At 40.2% G+C, this 21469-nt stretch overlaps 1 protein-coding gene across 17 annotated transcripts in view; it reads left to right on the forward strand.

The window, feature by feature from the left end:
* The window catches only part of Sin3A (SIN3 transcription regulator family member A), a 92645-nt gene that overhangs the window by 9610 nt on the left and 61566 nt on the right, over positions 1-21469 (forward strand). For 2 of the 17 annotated variants that reach the window (XM_067108695.1, XM_067108698.1), the window contains exon 1: positions 16480-16606. The exons of 12 other annotated variants lie outside the window; for them this stretch is intronic. The gene's annotated coding sequence lies outside the window, so the exon portion shown is untranslated. Of the gene's footprint in view, positions 1-16446; positions 16607-21469 lie in introns of those variants that run through there. 3 more of the 17 variants (XM_067108689.1, XM_067108692.1, XM_067108703.1) reach the window with 3 other exon arrangements.

Consider the following 21469-nt stretch of genomic DNA (forward strand, 5'->3'; position numbering starts at 1 on the left):
CGTAAAGACAAGATGATTGGCGGTGATGTTAGTTTAGTTGGGATCTAACTTTATGCTTGGATAACGGACGGGATGTGTTTAGTCTTAGCCAGGGAAATTATTCAGTATATTTTTCTTGTAGCATTTCCTTCCATATTTGGCGTCCACGCTTTTATTTTTGTAGACGTGATTGATAGTAAGAAAATCCTGGTGTCTTTTTGTAGACATCATTGATAGTAAGACAATCCTGGTGTCTCAGAAAATAATTTTTTTACTTTTTAGTGCATTTTAGTAATAGCGTGTTTTAAAACATTTTTTTTATATTCCATTTTATACCTTTTAGTTTTGATAGACATTGTAACGGATTTATGATAGTAACTAAAAAAAAATTGAACGTGATATCCTGTAGAGTCAAAGAAGGTTTGAAACATCCGTAGAGTTAATAACTTATTCTACCGAGTCAAAGAAGGTATGAAAAAACAGAAGAGTTTCATACAAATTCTGATATACTGGGAGAGGTCACTGAAGGGCCACTAGAGGGCACTGCTGACCTACTGATCTTGTAAGGCTATATTGTCACAGGGATTGAGTATCCCTGCAACATTTCAAGTCCATCGGACGAAGGGAACAGGTCGAAAATTGAGTTACAAGGTTTGGCCCAAACAGACAGAGACGGATGCAGAAGTCAAGTTAAATAAAAGCATGTAAAAACGTTTGTTGTAGCTAGGGTTTAAAAGTAATAATTCGTGGAAAATTTCATGACATTCTTTTGTAGTAAAAAGTAGAATCTGCTAATGTAAAATGTTTCAGAAGGCGATTAAAGTCCCTTTAAAGGACTATAAATCCACGTATTAGACACAGTTTGCATTTGTCACCACCCTCGTTACCACGTTTCTTATTATTTATCATCTCATTTTTCCTGTCTGCTCTCAATCCTTTCGTCATACCTACATTAACGAGTCATCCCCACACCTTACACACTAGATGTTAGAAATTGAGGTAGCACAGGTCATGGAACAAAATATTGTATTTCACGTATTGTCATACAAAAGACGGTTTATGTCCTTGGAGTTCTTGCTCACGTTACTCCGTTGGATTTTTGACCCGATCTCCTTTTGTAAGTTAATGCCAAGCCCTAGCGTCTCCCTTTTTTTTTTTTTTTTTTTTTTTTTTTGTACGTTTCATAAGTGAAGACTATCTTCTTGTTTCATACAATAACTAATTTACATCATACAGTATGCTCCAAGCTTGTCCTTCCTTCGGGTACCGTTTGCAGATCGAACTTCAGACAGTTTCTACATGCTCTGATATTCATTAATAGAATGAGTAAACATTGTCCTTCCTTCGGGTACCGTTTGCAGATCGAACTTCAGACAGTTTCTACATGCTCTGATATTCATTAATAGAATGAGTAAACATTTGCTACGCGTGTCTTTAACGATTTTACTCATGCATCAGATGTTTGTATCCCACCGAGCTATGGTTAAGTTTTCTAGAACCATGTTACCCCTGACCTGTCACATTTTAAGTTTTTCAGTCGCATCTTTCAAAGAAGAGACCTTTTGAAATAGAAGCTTAAGTATTTTTTTTTACAATAACTATGAATGAAATATAGGAAAATACACACTTAAATGTGCTGTTTCGTTTTAAATGAATAGTAGGCGTTGATAGATTCATGTTTTACAATATGCAAAAGGCAAATTCAGAAATACTATTTGTTAATGATATCACGAAACTGTTTAAAAGTGGAGCTTACCTCTTAGGAAGTGTTAATAATTCGAGAATCGGGAGTTATAGTGGTGCGTTGTTTCTTTTCGTGAAACACTTTCTCTTGAAGCTTGTTTTATCCAGGAGAAGTTCTGTTGCCCATTTGTTATCGACCTAAATTTGCCATTGACCCGTGGTCGTGTCATTCGCAGAGACGAATATTAGACTTTAAAATATCTCTCGAGTGTCACATCCATATCGAAACTGTGTTATCAGTAGGATTACTGGTATGTCATAGAAAATATCATTGGAGTGGCATATCCATATCGTAACTGTGTTATCCGTAGGATTACTGGTATGTCATACGCACTCACACTCACTCTCTCTCTCTCCCACTGCCTGGGCCGGCTGTCTGCCACTTGTGGAATTTATTGATTACTGCGTATTTGTCCGCATAGGTCCCGTCATTTTAGCACATATAAATGACAACTCTTTAGAGATGTTTTCGCATATAAAACGGTTTTGCTTTTATGTAGGCATTGCATAAATGTGAATATAGGTGACTCCTTTTGCGTTTTAGGAGATTTAGGAACTTCTCGGCGATATTCATCTCAACGATACTCGTCTGAAGGTTTCTTTCCCCTACGTTTTAAAGATTAGTTTTATTCCTTTACCCTAATTCCTAGGAAATGAGTATTTTAATGGTTGGTATGTAAGTAGGCTATATATTCTTACAAAATTCCCATTAAAAATTGTGGTAATGATTAATTAAGATGGTTTAGCTATTCCGCTGCTACCTCCTCCTGTATCAGAAACCCCACCTTTGCCAGTAATGTTTAGTTTCTGTCCAGTTCCCGAATTGTTGCGACGAGTGTCGCAAACGGACATTCATAACGGGATTCGACACGACGGCCAAGTCTGGTCGGGGTCCTGACTCGAGATGACGAAAGCCCAAGTGCCAAATCCTCCTTACGTCAGACTCACCCATACTACAAGTCTGTACGCGCTGCATTCGCTTTCTTTTTAGAGCGGTTTTCAATCGTGGTGGCCATTTGATTATTATCGTCAATTTCTTTACGGACTTAATCTGGATTATGTATATACTGAAGCGACTGGCATGCAGGAAGTAAACGTAAGATATTAAGTTTTTGGTCGTAAAGCCTATATAATTAGTGGTATGCTGGGTTTAAATACTAGTTGGTTTTAATAGCGTACCACAGCTGCTCAAATTGGATTTGATGATTAGTAGCGCATGCTTTCGTCTGTATTTAGAATACAATGAAATATTTTTATTTAACCGTTGGTTACTCCCTTAAGCGTGTGTACACACGATCTTGGTCGTATTGCACAAGGTCAGGAATTTATTGCAGATCTAACACGGTTTATAATGACCACAAATTACTGCTCTGGTTCTCGGTTATTTTAGCCCCTTTTGTGTTTTCTATGACCATGATGCATACCGTTGGGGAATTATAGAATAGTTTTAGCGTGCAGCAACAACTGATCACAGTTAGGAGAAATATTATGGATGTATGGATAATGAGGAGGAAAGATTATGTAATGTCGACGCGGTCAGTGTCAAACCAACGATGGCAGTAGGGAATGGTGTAAATAAGATAATAAAAAGGGAGTGCATCCGCATTGAAGTACACCGCTAGAACTGGTACACAAACGTTTTCTGTGGCTCCATTTACGGCTTACGTATCACTTAGTGGAATGTGTGCTACTTGCATTGCTACAGGACTTTTAAGTGTGGGAATAATTACGCCTCGGAGGTAATAGACCTTCATTAGTACATAGGACGTTGATTGAAGCTTGTTGAGCTGAGAGAAACGTTGATAGAACTGATAAAAGGAAAACTATCGAAGAATACAGCGAGTGTGCCTTGTACAGCTAGTGAATATGAATACACCCATTGTTGTGATTTGAGGTAGTTTAAAGCAAAAAGTAAATGAATAATTTGGACCCCACGAGCAGTTGATATTGGAGAGTGCAGACTTAATGTGCAGAACGAGCACGAAATCAAAGCAGTACAGCAGAAAGGTTAATGATTCACAATGCTGTCTCTCTCTCTCTCTCTCTCTCTCTCTCTCTCTCTCTCTCTCTCTCTCTCTCTCTCTCTCTCTCTCTCTCTCTCACTAATGGCATAAAGAAAACTGAGAATGCAGCAGATACTTGTCCATTCATTATTTCTACAGTCTGGACATTCATGTTAGTTGACAGACAGGAGAACCACATCTTACAATTGGGACAACGGTTTTTTAGTTCTTACGTTTATTTGCCAATGGAGATTCTAAGCTGAAATTCAGTCAGTCTTTTTGTTTAGTGTGTTCGTATGCGTGTGTGCTGCAGCTGCCATAGGGAGGAGCTCTTGGACTGGACCTTGCTCCCGACCTTCCCTTCTTACACAGTGACTGCCGAGGGGCCCTTGCCTCGTCGCTCACGACACGAGTTGACAACAGATGTTGTGTTTCTGGTAACGTTATGTATAGTATGAGGAGGCTGTGCTGGGAGTTTGTTCTGCAATTTCTTTACATTCTCACTTTTGCATGAGATAGGGCGCACATCCATGTTTTGGGAAAGTTTTGTTAAATAAGTGGGATGACTTTGTGTGACCGTGCCTCGTATAGATTTCCGTCGGCTTATAGTGTCACACTGTCATAACAGGGACCAGCTAATCGAATATTGGTGAAGAAATTAACCGTCCTTAGAGGCAAAAAGGGGGGAAGATGAGATCAATAAGCCAGGGAGGTCACATTAATTTAAAATATGGGAAGAGGATGACAAGAGGAGGGCAATTGAAGTGATTCCTTGGCTGAAGGTGTACATTACAAAGTTCAGTGCACCTTTCTGGTCGACCCTTTTTGTTTTAACCTGTTGCATTGTGTTGCGAAGTCGTTACCTAACTGGGGGAAGAGTTTTCCTGGCTGACTTGTAGTTAGTTGGCCTGGGGATTTTACTCAGGGTTCCAAAGTCTGGCTGTATACCTTCCTGTAGTCGTTTGTTATGCTCTGCTAACGCTACAAAAAATTTTAAAACTTGATTTGTGTACTGACAAAAATTTTTGGTGTCTTTCTTTGGTTGCATCTTTGTGGCAGTATCTATTACTTTGTTTGTATTAATTTAGTTAATGGGAATCATATTTCTGTCGAAGTGGGACGATAGTAGAATTACACTAATTAAAATTAGATTATCGTCAAGTCACAATGGCATCCACTCGGTTTCACATGGACCCCGGTTACAGCTTAATTAGGTACTGAAGTTTTACATTTTTGTTTGTTTATGATCGATAAACTCGGCCAAAATAGATATCCAGTCCAAGAACTGTTGGGGAATCTCATGGATCCACTCATAAATTCTTGCCAATGATGAAGTCGTGAGGAACTCGTATATTTTATGGACTGTTGTTTTACCGGTACATCTTTTTCGACGGTTTACACACATGTGCTTATAATCACCGTTCACGCTTTAATGTTAAGAGCAACAAATGTATAAAATTTTGAAATTTTTGCCATGATCGTTTGGGAGAATCTCTTGAAATCTAGCAAGTGTTTGTTACGGTAACCGGCCGTTTAGCAGGTGTTTGTCATCCTGCCGTACAAGTCTGGACTCCCTTTAAATCAGCTTCGCTATCCAGGTGTCCTTCGACTTCATCGCATTGAAGGGTGTGTGCCCTTGCTTATCTTACCTTGCTCACTCGCGTTTGCATTGCCTAAGTGTAAGTTCAGAACCCCATCCCTTTCGGTGGCTTTTTTTTTAACGTTTATCGTTTCGAGTCTGTCTGTGTGTGGTTTTTAGGAGAAGGTATGTTCCGGCCGTTACCGAGAATTTACCTTGTGTTATTTCTAAAGTCGACAGTGATCATTGTACTATAATAGGTGTGTTGCCTTTGTTGGAAGGTTCACATAAATTTATAGAACGTTTAACTTTTAAGGTTCAATTTGTCTTTGTGTACTTTTTTCTTTTTGTTTTTAGCATATTTCGTTTCTGTGGTGTGTATAAAGTTCTCAACTCTTGAGGAGATCTCGGAGAAGAAAGCGACATCTAATGTGTCATATGAACTCCATTTATTGATATGAAAATATCAAGGGGAAGGTTGTAAGCCAGCCCTTGAGTATAATCTGTGAATACTTGTCTCATTGATTTTGGGCCGGGAGGGTGGCCATGTGTTATAGGGCTGTCTTCCCGGTGGTAGATGGGCCTGGCTGGGGATCCCTTGTCGGCAGGATTTGGGTAGGAGCAGTTTTACTACGTCACTGTGTTGTCTGTGGTGCTGGAAAAAGGTTTACTACTGCAGGATTCCCAAACCTTTACATCTCCATTCTGGTCGCGTCTAGTGAAAATAGAGGTTGGAGAGTATGAGGGGTGTGTTCGTTTTTCCCTTGGCCGAAGGGGATATGTTTCAATTGTAGAACCGTCGGTGTTGATTTCACTTGGCCACCAAGGGAGGTTATTTCAGGTTTTTATTAATGAGTAACAAGTTTACTCTGACGGGTATTTCAGTTTTTTCAAGCCTTACTGTTCAGGTGGTCGTGTAGTTGTCAGCATCACTTTCACAAGCTTCCATTATATCCAAATTTGTTTGTTGTATGTGAATTATTCTATCGTTGTGTTCTCAGTACACTTATAGAAAAAGCTTTAGCAAGTCAAATACTGTCGTCCCTTTTCTGACCATTGACCTTTTGGGAAGGAAATATGAACTTGATAGAACCTCGAAGGAAGAATTTTCCGCTTCACTTGTTCTTTTTCCTTCATTGTTAAGTACCGCAACACTGTAGCAAAAACCTTTCCTGTAAGTACATCTGTCACATGCTCACCTTATAGGGAATACTGTGCATATGTTGTAAGAATCAATTTCTATCGAGAAAAGTTTCTCCGTAACTGTGGAGTATGGTGTTCGGCTTCAATAGATATCACCACGTTAATGAATGTACTGCACGTGACCTTAGGAAATATTTTGCCATCAGAATTTTTCGGGAAACTGTAAATGTGACTTAACTTTTTCAAGTGTTATGGTTTTTTTTAAAGACGAGAATGGGTTTGAATATATTAATGTGTTCTGGGTTTACTAGTTTTAATCGCCAAAAGTTTCGTTTTTCATAGGGATGACTATTGTTTCGAATTGTTTGGGTACTTTCTAAAAATAAAATATGTTATTCATCTTCGAAGAAACTATTCACTTTTCTTGCAAAATTGGTTCTAATGGTTTTTAGATTATTTATTGTAAGAGATGATCAGATTTTAAATAGCATGTCAGTCTTTTGGTGTTCTTATTCCAGATCCATTTTTGTGTAAATAATGATGATGTTGCAGCATTCTCGATTACCCACCTCACTTCGACATCCTTCTCTCCAGAATGTCTTGTGGGTATCACAGCAATGGTTAGTTCTTTAAAGAAAAACGAAGCTAATAGGTGTTTGCCTATGTGTAGCCAACTCTGGACTGCTTCGTATTGTTGTTGTCCGGTGCATTAGTTTTTTTTATGGTTCAAGGTTATGGTGAACAATTGCCAAGGTCAGATGCTCGTATATCCTGAGTAAAACATTTGATAAACACGCATGCACTTAAAGATTAACTGTCGGCAGCTAACACGAGTAATCAGCCGTTTTTAGAGCTTCGAATGGTTTCATCTTGAGGATACGAAATGGAAGCTCGCATCCTGTTCGTTGATGAGCACGAGAATTGAACCAGTACAGGCAGAGGAGAGGCATGCTGTGCTAGAGGTGTTTGACACGAGGCACCAGGCGAAAAGGGGTTGGGCTGCGCTTTTAAGCTGTAGATGCTGCATGGTTACTCTCAGATTGAGCAACAACACATACTGCACTGCTGCGTTGGTTGATTCTGAAGTTTGTTCACTCTGAAATCGGTACGATGTTAAGGGCTATGATAGCACTGCAAGTAGGATTCTTGATGATGCGGTAGGATCCTGGAACGCTGTTCAGGTTGAAGGACTTGATCGCTTTTAGACAGCTGGTGGCCTAAGATTGGGGCACTTTAGGGCTGTGTTTTGGCGAGGGAGTTCAGGCTGGAAGGGCCAACCCACATCCCTTGTCTGCAGAGCGCCCAGTTGCTGTCATTGTGCGGCCTTGAGAGTGTACGTAAAAGTTGATCATCATACGATTTTTTTTTTTACTCCATTCTGTCTGATGCAGTCGGTCCTGTGATGATTATTTCTCTAAATTTATACAGCTCGTTTTTGTAACACACCCCAATTTGAGAAAAATAGCTTTTAAGGATAATAATAAAGAGGGAATTGACCTAGGAACACAGGTTAAAATTCTTCGTGATCCTCGCCTTTAATTGTAGTCACAAGCATGGTGGTCGGTTATAAGAATTTTGCGTCGATATTAAATACTTCAACAGAAAAATGATAAAATTAGTATGATCCTGTTGTAGTACCGTAGATAAAGTATTGTTTACACTGCGGTCTAATAGGATTAATTTTAATTGGAGGCCTTTTTTATACTAAAAGTGCCGTAACTTGCCTGAGTGTCAAAATTTTGAATGGTTATTAGTGTGGATTCTTTATCAGTGCAGCTGCTTCAGTTGCTTTTATCCCATTACACGCCACGATTATTATTATTATTATTATTATTATTATTATTCCAGTGGTTTTTAAACTTAGAGATGAAATTGTGATTTTGTTTCCCGTAAGACTTGCATGTAATGTTCGTGGTCAGACTAGTACACTGTGGTTGTGGCATCATATTTGAAACCCCTTGTTATTGAACGGATGTCTGTTTGTTGGTGGGAGACGTGATGTTTCCCATGTTTTTAAAGAATGAGCATTTTGTGAGGAGTTTCTCAGAGTAGGCATTCCTGTGATTTGGAGTAGACGCATTACATCTTTTTTTCTTCCTTCTAAGGCTGGCCATGCATGTCGACTCCTGCGTAACGCTTTGTTATTGTAAGAGAGAGAGAGAGAGAGAGAGAGAGAGAGAGAGAGAGAGAGAGAGAGAGAGAGAGAGAGAGAGAGAGAGAGAGAGAGCTCTACGAAAGCAATGTAGCCTTTCCGAGAGCATTTCATGAGCAGCTTCATCACGAAAATAGACACCCGCCCACTGGCACTTGACTAAGAAGCCCCTTTGAGGGAGATATCGTCACCTAACTGTGATTTATGGCAGCTGGATTGTCATTTTAGTGTGACCTGATTTTAGGCTTACGAAGCACAAGCCATGAGTCGTGTTCTGTCGCTTCTTGTCAGGAAATGGTATTAATCTTGACGTCCCTCTTTTGTTTCTTTGTGAAAGCGTACGTACAAATTTTTTTGTTTCTTCACGTGAAAGTGCTATCGAACTATAGTGTGTTCACCGTGGAAGACCTCTCAGCGAGCCGTATATGACGTCATCGCTGTTTTTAAGTCTCGGGCTGGTTAGTCATGGTGGCGTGTAGTGGGAGCGAGCGATCTCTTCACTTAATACCTTTTATAACTTCTTATGCCTGTATGTTATTTTATGTATATAATACTGCGGAAAACCTGTAAACTGTTCAGCCCTCTCTCTCTCTCTCTCTCTCAGACAGTTAATTCTGAATGACGTTCAGCATCTCATCTGTGAAATATCACAAACACATCCATTCTCTCTCTGTAGGGGAAAGGAGGGGGGGGGGGAATGTGCGCGTCTCCGTGCATGCGTTCATGCGTGGGTGTGTGCACGGCTTACTTTGTGGTAAACCGCGTTACGCAACCAGTTTCCCGTCATTTCTGAGGTGGATATAGGTTGGTTCGTTGGGTATAAGTGTACATTCTGAGGAGTAGAAATGCCTATTATAAAAGGCTGCGACATTTTGGATAAAGTACAAACCATACATCTGTTACATTTTTGTGTCTCCCTGCTGAGTTTTCCATGTGGGTAAATGACGATTGAAATAGAAGTAGCAGTAATTAAAGCTGGAGGCCTCAAACTAATGATAAGTCTGCTCTCTCTCTCTCTCTCTCTCTCTCTCTCTCTCTCCTTGTTGATTTTGAACGGCATGTTCACGATACATGGTTGGTCCTCAGAAATCATTAACAGATCTTGCTAAAGCCAGTTGCCAGCTAAGTGTATGCAATTTTCATGAGAGACTTGGGGTTTAGTATCGAAGACATTGTACTATATTATTAAAGGCAGACGTGTTTGGGTACGTCATGTTGTTTTTTTTTGTATACAGGGGATTAGGTTGCACTCGTACGAAAGGGTTTAGGACCAATAAGAAGTCACGTCTCCTTGTTTTAATATGGTATTTATTTTTCATTTTAATCAGTGCCTATGTTGCCATTGATCATCTCTCTCGAGGAATTAGAAGTGTCTAAAGGTAATATCTGCGATAGGGATGTATAAAAGCCATCTTGTCTTATCATCGCCATTGAGTGGCTAAGATTGGAAGAGTAGCAAACGTTTTCCTGAGTTCACGGCGCCTCGCCAAGGTTTGGCACTTGTTAGGAAAATTTGGGACGCGGGCCATGTGGAAGCCAAAAATTGGCCCTAGCTATTGCTTCATTCCGTATTAAAGGCTCTTTTGTCTCATTTTTACCACAGCCTTCGGTTTCATTGGAAAGTCTTCATTTTACCCGTAGCATCGTCATTGGTGTCCGTTCCAAATATTTGTCTCTTGCATAGTACTTGAACTCACTCAATTTAAAGGGAAAGTTATTCATCTCCAGCAAGATATAAATATAGAGGTTCTTAATTTGTTTACAGGCATAACATTGTGTCCCTGTATAATTTATGGGTTACTGAAATATGGAGTAGTAAAATCTCGAAATACATACGTTACAGACTGGTAATTTCGCTCCCCTTTTCGATTGTCTATAAAAATAGAGAATGAAGTGGAACAGTGCACCATAACGCGTTGTGGTAAAGGAGGACAAGGCAGTTCAGTAGAAAGGAAGCTTACACAAAGGAATTCGTAATGGAATGTCAAGCTGCTCTGATCTCAACTGAAGGAAAAGCGAGATGCAGTTGGAGGCGAGGTGCCGAGGGAGAGAAATTCTAATTGATTAGTTTTCATTCTTATTAAGCTGGCCTGTGACAGCCAAGGGTCTTGCTAAAGCGAAATATGTGTTGGAGGATATGAGGCGAATGTGGACATCTGGACTCTTCCCTACCAACGAAAACGATGGATATGACAAAGTGGATCTGTTAATTGCCATGGGATAGGCTTAGCAAACAAGCTGTGGTTAGTTTGTCCATGATCTTCCAGCCAAGTTTCTCTCTCTCTCCAGTTCATATCTCGCCCCCCATCCGAACCGCATGGTCTTCATACCAATTACCTGACACCAATTCGGTATATCGAGTGAATTAGCCAAAGTGTAGTTGCCTCTTAGAAAATATAGTGAAACGTTTCCACTTCATTATTGGTGTACATAGGTGCTTTAGCAATAAAACGCCCATTTATGTTTTTTCCCCTTTCTCGTGGTTTTTATTGTAAATGTTTTGTGAATCACGAAATGCTGCGCAGTTGACGCGTGCCATCAAGTTTGTTGGCTGCTTGACTCGGGCTAAGGGTAGTCTTCGCAGTTTGTAAATGTAATGACATTTAAATGCAGTATGACATTTCTTTGGCCTTGAGAATTGTGAACGCTCTGCATCCTTGCTTGTGGTCATGGCACGGGACGTTGTTGTCATGAGCAGCGAAAAGAATAGCAAGATTCGGTGTAGTGATGTTTGCAAGGAAAGATTTCGCTCTTGTAAATCGCACTGGCCGGAAGTCACGTTGGGAAGCACCTTCCCGGCTTTGCAGTGATGCCACTTAAAATTAGGCCGATCGGTATACCCCCCCCCCCATTAACCTGTTCCGTCCAACACTCACGAAAGCAATCAGAGTATGCAGCTTGTTTGATGAAAGCGTACGTATGTTGAGAGCTGTTGGCTGCAAGGGCCGATTAGTAGTAATGTTAGGGCAGGCCGGGTAAAAATAGAGATGCAGAAATATTCCGGGAGCGAATTGTTGTTTACCGTCTCGGGTGTATGTGGCTTTTCTTCCTGGCTTAAAGTGGGGAGGGGGGGGTGACATTTCAGGATCAAGCTTGAGATTCCGGTGGCGCTATCCCCATCCCCCAGGGTGTCCAGCAAGACGTTGGAGGAAGATGTAGCGTCAGTGTCAAATGCCTTTTGCCTTTAGTAACGCTATTCCTGTGGCACTCCATGGTTGTATTTTAAGCGACGGCTCACCACCCCCTTCCTCACGTCAACCCACCTGGCTCTTTTCCCCAGTCCAATGATAATAGTCGGCGAGAGTTACGTAAGCCCCAGGGCAGGCTCATACAATTGAGAATCTTTGGTGCAGTTACTAAGGTTTTGTGTTCATGAAGGACAGGAGGCCTGTCATATGTATCAGATTCTAAGTGTCAGTATTGCACTCTATTGAAGCCATTAAAACTAATGAAGTTATTTAATTGTATGACTGATATGTTGGTGGAAGTGGTGAAGCTACTGAAATTTCGAAGGGAAGGGGGCAAGTAGTACAGGGGTAAAGAATTTGGCTAGAACGATAGCAATGTGTATCGTCATTCAAGGCACTTGATTGCCAGTGTGCATGTGTATGTTTCCCCCACTGTGCCCGTTGGCTTTCGTTTTCTTTTGCTCTCTCCATTCCACAGAGGTTTTTACGTTATACAGTAAGTTTACTGCAATTATGTATCAGACGTCCAGTATAACTCAAAATGTCATGAGGTGACTGTGCCTCCTGTGTAAGTTGTAGGAAGGAAGGCTTCTTATCAAGGGCACATCTGAGAGCTTTCAGCAAACAGGAAATCTAAAATCTGGAAACATGGAAATCACTAATAGTTGTAGTTCCCATGAATCTTAGATTTTAAATTCCATTTTGACCTTTGCAACCAAGACATTCGCCACGACTAGTTGATTATTCACACCTGTGCTCTGGTTTGACACCTGCACATCCAGACCTCATGTCATATAATTGCTAGAGAGCTTTGAAATTTCTTGTTCAATGTCTCACATCTAATTCATTGTATCTTTATAGATTAAAGTCTTGTGGTATACAATCTGGCAGCTAAATTCGCGTGGATCATTTATCTGTTTTCAATCACTATGGTAATTTTGTAAAGCTTAAATGCTGCAGTTTTGTGAAGTTGCTTTTGAGAGAGAAAGGGGGTGTTGGCGCTTCTCCTCTCATTTTGTTAATATATACTTTTGTCACACCAGTTTCATGCTAATGAAGGCGTTTAGCCCCTACAGCGAGTTGGAGGGAGAGCGGGAAAGCAAGTAATCAAATCATTGTTATTATTAGGTGGCTGCGTGGTTGTCATAGCAACCCGCGACGGGAAGGGAGGGGGGGGTCTGGTTACCATCACCTGGGTGATAGTAGCAAACCGCTATTCCTGCACTTCCTTGCTGACCGTGGAGAGCTAATCGTTGGTTCACAGCAGCGCTTTAATAAATTCTCTAAACCTCAGAATGTTTAAAGGATACCGCTAGGTCGTAGAAACACATTTCCGTTCAGTTCACCTCTGGCCAACGAGTGAATCTCGCTGTAGAAGTGCGTAATTACATGGCGTAAACCTCCACTGCAGTAGTCATGTGCGCCATCATTGCATTCAGAACCTGCAGCGTTCATGATAGAAACCTAAGCCGCGTAATATTATCGAAGTTCTCAGCCACCGTCTGTCGTATAAAGCTTGAGACTCAATCCGTTTGAGCGCATAACTGCTCTACGTGATCGATGCAAGCGCTTTGTAACATAGGAGTTATTGAAAAGGAGGGGCGGATGTGTTCTTTGTAGTAAAAGGAGATGCGGCTTGGTGGTGTGTATTAGCGTGTACGGCGTAGTAAATTTCACCTTCGCTTGTGTGCATCCCCGCCTACCCTCTTACGGAGGCCCTGGCCCCTCCCCCTTCCGACGACTGTACCTACTTATCCGTGGACTCCCTTTCATCCACTCCTGCTGCCGCCCTTCCCCCCCTCTCACTTATTTTCACCCTCCCCCTCTTCCAACGCGAGCCTTATAGCCTTGATTGCCACACTTTTAGGTGCTACGGTGAGCCTGCGTCTGTAGAGATCTTATGTTTCCTCCGCCTGAGAAAATAACTTGGGAAATAATCTGACCTTGATGAACATTGCACCTTCTCTATTCCACCATTTTCAGGAACTTTGCGTTGTTGTTTCTTCACCCCTGTTGCAAAGTATTTCTTGTGGTGGGAGTCGGCGTGAATTAGTTGGTGTCGCAGGTATGGTTGGTCTTTGGATGCCTTTCACTAAGTAATATTAGTTAGCGTTTTTCCTTTCGGAACTGTATAGTAAGGTAGTCTTTGTTACGAAGGGGAATGAAGAACGTAGTACGGTGGGAAGCTTTCAACTGCGGTTTTAAATCTAACTAATTATTGAACGTTGAGAACTCCATTGGCAAATGTACAACGTTCCGACGAGTTGATCCCTAATCTCCTCTTACTGTAGGCTCTGCCTCGATAATTTTGTTTTCTTTTTGTCGCTTAACCAGAAATGGGTTGTAGATATAACCAGGTAATCGCCTTTCTTTAAAGGTGGCATTTAACCATATCCTTAACGAACCCGTATTTCACAATAGTTTTAAAGATAATGAAATATTGAGGTTTAGCTGTCTTTCATCAGTCGTAAGTTACTGAAACGTTGCCGAAAGGAGCGAATTTAAAGGTGAATTATTCAATTCACAGTAGTTTCTAACTCCAGGATGTGATACAAGGAAACCATGGTGAATGGCCTGCGTAGTGAAGTTGAAATGTATGGCTCACCTTAGAAATGTTGGATCCGGCTAACCACTGGCAAACTTTTGAACTCTTTTCCATGCCCCCACGTCAACTTTTTTTTTCTTTTCCAAAGACAGGCATGCGTGATTGAAGTTTGTAATTAAATATATTTTTTGAACAAGAAAAACTTAATGATAATTTTAGGTAGTGTTAATACTGTAACGGGAGGAAACGCCAAACAGTTTTGAAGTATGATCTACCGTGTAACCAGTTGCTACTCTTTTCAGTCCACTAGAAGGTTAGAGGTTAGATATTTAATTTTTTTCGGTTTAGTCTAGTACGGCTTATAGAATGGAAACGAGGACTCATTAGTGAATTTCACACTTATTCGCTGACTCCAGCTCTTAAAACAAATCGAACAAGTTTTTATTAATCTTATTGAGAAAAGCGGTGGTCGTTGTTGGCTTTAGAAAAGGAAAAAAAAACGGGAAATTGTAAGCCCTGTTGAATGATATTGAAGGAGAAACATGATGAGAATAAGCAACAGTACAGCAGGCAAGCCAAGTGGTCACCTTGGCGAAACCCCTACAAGTTTTAGGGGGTGTTGCCAAGCCGCCCCTGAGACCCCACCCCCCTCGTCTGAAAGCCTTGTGTTGACTGCACCAGCAAAGCCCATGAACGCACTGGCTTTTTTTCAGATCTTATGGTCATGTATAGCTTGAGTAACTATTATATAAAATTTAGTAGGATGCCAAAATAGTATGTTAATTTGTTGGACAATTTTACAAGAGGGAATGTCAAAGCTGATGGTAGATATATTTGCTTGACTCGATGCGTCTTTATGTGGGCAGTGCCAAAATCGATGTGGTTTTCTTAGGGATGAGAATTATTTAGATTAATAGAAATATGAGAGGTACTAGGAAAAATTGTGTCCGGATACTAGGTGACATTTATTCATCTTAAGTATGGCAGGTTTAACTGAAAATCATAAAAAAATGCGTCATTTTAGGTTGGCAATAAAGCAAACGTCTCATCATGTAGGTATGCGTTTGAACATAGAAGGGATTTGAAGCCGGCTTGGTTCTGTGCAGCACATATGTGTAGGTGGGTTTTGTATGTTGTGCTGAAGTGCTTTGTTAACATACAGTGTCCGAGTAACCGATCGATAAGTAGAGATGATGTGGATGCACGAGGTCAAATGGCGATGTTTCCGGACTCCCGACATCGGAAACATCATGTGTGTGAGTGGCACGAACAGTTCGAAAATTTGTGAGGTTTCCACGAAACGCTAGTCCTTGCCCTAGCCAAAGTTGGGTTTTAAAATATATTTTTCGGGATATCTTCAACACCGGTTTTTTTTTCGAGGCTGCTCTTCACTAGTTAAACGGCAAGGGGGAATGGCCCTTAGGGGACATGAAGAAGCAGCCATTAATTGAAAATTACTTTAGAGGTAGAACAAAAGAAGGAGCCTTCTACCTCAGGTTATTGTGGTAGTGATGTGGTATTAACGGGGTTAAGTTAGCTATCACCCGCCTTTGCCACCATTATCAGACGGTCTGGCAGCGCAACCACTCACCTCATCGAACCTCAACGCACACTCCTCCATCATTGTTTTCGTATACCACTTCGTTACCACTGGCAGTTCAAAACAGTTATCAGTTTGCACTATATGGTTTCTTGAACAAGTCCGCACTGTATTTGAATTTCACTTCACGATTGGCCGTGAGTGAGTTATTGCGGTAGCATTTAAAAGGAACAGTTTGACAGCCAACCCCTACAACCCACTGTCTGCTCTGATCTGGCAGGTTGAGTCGTGCCGCTGACTGCCTTCTTGGGTGCTTCAAGAGTTGCCGAACATCATTTATTTTGTATTTTTTTTTTATCTTGAGATTTCTTCTGCACAGCCATTTCTTTTTGAGTTTTTTGAAAATTTAAGTAACTAGTTCCTTTTGTGAGATATATGAACTTTCAAACTTATTAAAGGTGCAGATATATCCACGACAGTAGTTGGTATCTTAGGTTTGTAGAGAAGAGCTTGGGAGGAGAGTTGCGGCATGTGGGGGTGCAAGAGAAGGGCTGGGGACGATGCACATTATTGTTGTGATGGCGGAGAGGAGTTTAGCGGGTGGGGGTTAGTGAGAGCAGCTTGGGACGAGAGCGCGCCACTGCCTCTGTCTTTGACGACATAGCCCCCAAAATCGTCCTCCCTCTCCTCCTCCCGAAAACCCCAAACCAACGTTTTCCATAACCTTCGTCCAGGTTTCGTATCGGTGCACTTGTTTTTTGACACTAGAAATGCAGTGGTATTGATGCTCACCGTGTATTTTTGGGATTGTGTAAAACTACTAAGGCTCTGACAATTATTAATGCGGTTGAGGGTGAATTGTGAGTGTCTATCGAGTGTTATAGAAAAATCACAGATTAAAATTTCATCCCTTACGCTGAACGTCTTAACAGCGGGCTGTGTATATCTGCAGGCAGAATTGCAAAGACCGCCCTTGAATTCTCCGTCCTTCTTCCTTCTAGCACACAGATGGGGCGGTGCAGACAAGGAGTGTTAAAGGAACCCCTATTGCCCTTGGAGGTGATGGGTTTTTCCGAGTTCGATATTTATTTTCAATACTTACCGCTCCAGGACCATTCCGTTTAATCGCTAAGCCCGAATTCAAGGAAACCTTTTGGAGAACGCAGTGTCTATTTTCTTAGCGTTGTGATGGTATTGCAGACTGCATCTGGCCAGTGACTGCGGCAGCTGACCGCTAGACGCTTTTACTGTGAGGGAACCCCCGGGACTCTCTCTCTCTCTCTCTCTCTCTCTCTCTCTCTCTCTCTCTCTCTCTCTCTCTCTCTCTGGTGGAACAGTCGCGTACCAAAATTCTTAATGTGGCTGTTGACAGAACACTGGGAATGTGTAGATATTGTAATATAAATTTATATTTTTGGGGGGTAACCTGTTAGTCTGCTTGTCGGTGACGTGAAGGGGGAAAAATTTTGGCTTGGAGAATCCGTTGTCACAACTTAGGAAGCTTGATGTTAGTGATAGTGGTGAGGTAGATCGGCTTGACTAAATCAGTCGCTTTTCCTTTGCCTGTCAATTGTGAGTAAATCCTTGACTGTACTCCATCTGTGAATGTTCCTCTTGCTTTTCAACCAGCTAGGTACTCGTTAATTGATTCCAGAACGTACGACGAGTACCAAACGAATTTTTCCCATTTGGAACAATATAAAATGATAAATTCGTGCCCGACCACTCCAGAAAATCTTTTTGAAAGTTATCAAACCAGCTGTAGCTGGCTTTAGACACTTCACTAATTCAGCACTCGTTCCAGGTTTGGTTTTCAAAAGATAGGCTTGCAACAATTGTGCCTTTTTCATAGATCATGGCCGTGGAAACACTAATCACCAACTATGTTACATATATCCAGATAAACAACAATTTTCCTACATCCTAAAATGTTTAAGACCTGTTTTGTCACAGTTTTGACCCCTTTAGTAACATGTGCTAGTTGTTTATGGCAGTGCTTGCTGCTGTTTATGCCAGTGGTGTGTGTGACCATTATGTGTTTTGTAATTATAAGAAATAATAATTATATTAGTCAAGCTATAAGTTTGGTAAGTCTGGTTTAAATGTATGACAATTTGCATTTAATCCACCAAATGTTAACTTTTAAGACCTATTAAGTAGTAAAACACTTAACAAATGTAATGTGCATTATTAAGAGAATTAACTGAAAATGTAACAAGCATAGTAGACCTAGCTATAATACTACCAAAAATGAAACTCGCCCAAGAGCCATGGCGTACTGTATGCACGAAAATAGCCCAGAAAGGTTAGAGGGGATCGTGAAGGATTCTGCACTGAGTGAGAACTATTTTGTGACCATCGTTTGAACTCTGTTAGGCGTGAAAGACTTAATGCATCATGTTTTCTTGAAGCAAACATTTTTATACAGTGCCCCAAGACACGTTGAATGCCATGCAATTACAAGTACTGAGCTTTTTTCTCTCTCTCTCTCTCTCTCTCTCAAAATGCATTGAGTACAAATGTGACGAGTTTTGAAGCCAATGCCTAATCACAGTATTGCAATTGGCTCTCTGGAAATTGCCATTGTATGGCAAATAAATGTTTGGTGGTTTTGTCCTACCCCAAGCCTGATTTCCCATTTGCAGTGACCAACCATATCATCTCGTGCTCTTTCTTTGTAGTTGGGTGCAGATGTTTTTGGATACCAAATATTTAGGAGCCTCTGAGTGGAGTGAGTTCCATTTGCACTTCACATGGAGTACTCCAGGCATTATTAAAGGGTGTTTGAGTGTCGTCTCAGCATCTAGCTGCACCCCCATTTTAGCTTTCTCCATTCTTGCTTCCTTTATTGCATCTTGTACACCCTCTGAGCTATTACTTCTAAGTGCAGTTTTTGGGTTTTCCCCCTAGTTCACCTTTATATCTTCATGCCTTATGTCATTTTCTTGATCTCACATCATGTTGTCCACCACTCCAGTTTCCTCTTTTCAAAGTCTCAAATGGCTGTAGTGCTTGGCTTTATCGCCTAAGTTCAAGATTTAAGACTTGTGGAGCTGGATCGAGAAAGCTAGTTTTATCTTAGGGACTTTTGTATGAGGATATTTTACTTCATGATAGTTGTTACAGCTTAAGTAGAAATTGCTACTCTACCTTTTAACTAATGGAGCAATAATGAATTGTATGAACAATGTAAGCCCTCCATCAAATTCAGGTTTGGTCACTTCTTGGTTTGATGACAATCAGGGAATGCTAGGCAGTAATATATTTTGCTACTGTCATTGGTTTCATGATTGTTGAAATTGTATTGCAGTGGACCCACACTACAATGTGTTTCAGCATTTGCGGGTTCAGTTAGTTGCTGATTTTACTGTGGAATGTAAATCCAAATAAGTATTGGAAAATTCACTAATTCAAGAATTTTTTCATAGAGCAATGTTCGTTAATTACTGTATTTTCTTGTTGTGTTTGTGACTAAATAAAATGTTTATGAAAAAATTGTATTGTATTGGTCTATTGTCATTGTAATAAGTATATAAAAAAATCCATCACCTAGCCAATTGTAATGTTTACATTCTCAGAATCAGCTGATTGAGCCTACCAATGAAAGAATTAGGGGAAAAAATTTTTAGTCGTAAAAGAAATGAATTTGTTAATGGAATTATTTTTAATTTTGTACATAAAAGTAAAATGGGTATGCAGAGGTAAAGTATAACATTTTATAGTAAAGTAAAATCACAAAACAGCTGAATCCTGATTCTGTTTAACAATGTAAACATTCTCTCTCTCTCTCAGTGTGTGTGTAATGGACATATGAATTACTGTATCATAAACATAAAAAATATGAAACTAAAACTCCAAGAAGTTCACAATGCATAGAAATGAGTTGAGTTCATACGTATGTACGTTACAATGATTTACTAATTTTCAGACAGTGTAAACACAGCAAAATATCAAGAAAACATTTCACTTACAGAGTCAATTTATACTGTATTATTATATTGATCTCTTATCATCATAATGCTGTACTGTATGTATATAAGAAAAAGATCATCCTGACATTTGTAATGTTTACGTTCTCGGAATCAGGTGATTAAGCCTACAACTGAAAGAATTAGGAAAGTAATTTTTTTTAGTTAAAAAAAAAAGTATGTATTAATGGAATTATTATCTTTAATTTTGCACCTAAAAGTAAAATGGGTATACAGAGGTAAGCTAACATACTTTATATTGAAGTAAAATCCCTCAAAATCACAAAGCGGCTGTTTCCTGATTCGTTTTACCGATGGAAACTCTCTCTCTCTCTCTCTCTCTCTCTCTCTCTCTCTCTCTCTCTCTCTCTCTCTCTCTCTCTCTCTCTCAGTAAAATCCCTCAAAATCACAAAGCGGCTGTTTCCTGATTCGGTTCTCTCTCTCTCTCTCTCTCTCTCTCTCTCTCAACTCCAAGAAGTTCACGCTGTACTGTTTTTTTTTTTTTTTTTTTTTAGTTGAATCTCGGTATGATTAACACAACAGTACACAATGGAATATTTTATCACTGTTGATTGCATTTATAGTTTGGTATTTTTTTAATGCATACAGTATTTATGAATAATTAGGTACAGTACTTAACTCTGCCTGTGAATTCCCAATGTTTCCCCTATCAGCTTTAAAAAGAAAATGGGAATTTTTTAAATATTATATAAGAGAAAATGGCTGTGCCTGAATATAGGGGAGCTTGATTAGTTTTCACACACAGATGTAAGCCACATATTTTCGCACGTAGATGTAAGCCACATATTTTTAAGGGTAATGTTATAAGATGACTTTTTGAAATGATATTAGAGTGTTTTAGGATGATAGTTTAAAGTATTTTTGGTGTTTAATCTATTAAAATAGGCAGTTATAAGCATTTTTATAGAGGGGGGATAACAACTTACTGCGGATTTTCGCTTTTCGCAGTTGGTTGTGGTCCCTAACCCCCGCGAAACCGGGGCTGGCCGTACCTTACCATTGGATGGGCTACCACCAATGATGCCAGGTGGCAATGGCTTCTGTGTCCATTACTGAAAGGCTGAAACAAACCTTAGGTGCTTAGTGGGAATGGCGCACTTTGAATTTTGAGTAAGAAATGTTATTTGCTTATGACTTTAGCCATACCCCAATCTGGAAATACATGCTGTATCAACTTGATCTTACTGTATTAACCAAATTTCGGTATACAGCCTGAATTAAGGCAGTGGGTTTCTGTGTAACCAAATTTAATTTGTAATTTGCATAATTAAGCACAACCGAATGTGCTCCAACTCACACAAAACTTGTTCCAACATATATACTTCATACTTGTAATCCTCGTACTTGGCGCACATTGGCTGTTACTGATTCATCCCTGTAAAAGGAACTCTAAAGCTATCTTGTGGTCGTGTGACCTAGGACATCTTACCCTTGTCCATTGTGTTCACAGCCGCAGTGGTTTTCATGTTTCTTAGTCGTCTCACATTTCATTTGTAGTGTTTCTTAGTCTTTTGTGGCTTGGGTGTTTGTGCCCCTGCATGAGTACAGTAATTAAAAGTGCAAGTAATTAAAAGTACAACAATTCCGCCACCCAGTATATTTTTTTT

Source organism: Macrobrachium rosenbergii, chromosome 9 (genome assembly GCF_040412425.1).
Source record: "Macrobrachium rosenbergii isolate ZJJX-2024 chromosome 9, ASM4041242v1, whole genome shotgun sequence".
Lineage (NCBI taxonomy): Eukaryota > Metazoa > Arthropoda > Malacostraca > Decapoda > Palaemonidae > Macrobrachium > Macrobrachium rosenbergii.